Below are 245 nucleotides of genomic sequence, written 5' to 3'. Positions count from 1 at the left end.
CTTTGTGTATTTAACTAAACCTCTGCATAAATGTTTAAGCTGGGAGTTCAGAATTTCAAGTAAAGTATTGATGATCGCTTAACTTGAAAGTAATGCTATTGTTTGTTATGGTAATGGAGATGCTTATGCAGATTTGTTTTTATCATGTTTCAAGTTGAGATTCGTCCGGTCAACACATCGAATTGTTGCTCTCCGGAACTAAACTATGCTTTATTAAACAACGATAATTATTTTTGCGAACAAAG

Source organism: Dreissena polymorpha, chromosome 11 (assembly GCF_020536995.1).
Source record: "Dreissena polymorpha isolate Duluth1 chromosome 11, UMN_Dpol_1.0, whole genome shotgun sequence".
In the NCBI taxonomy this organism is placed as follows: Eukaryota; Metazoa; Mollusca; class Bivalvia; order Myida; family Dreissenidae; genus Dreissena; species Dreissena polymorpha.
This window is presented reverse-complemented; position numbering follows the sequence as displayed.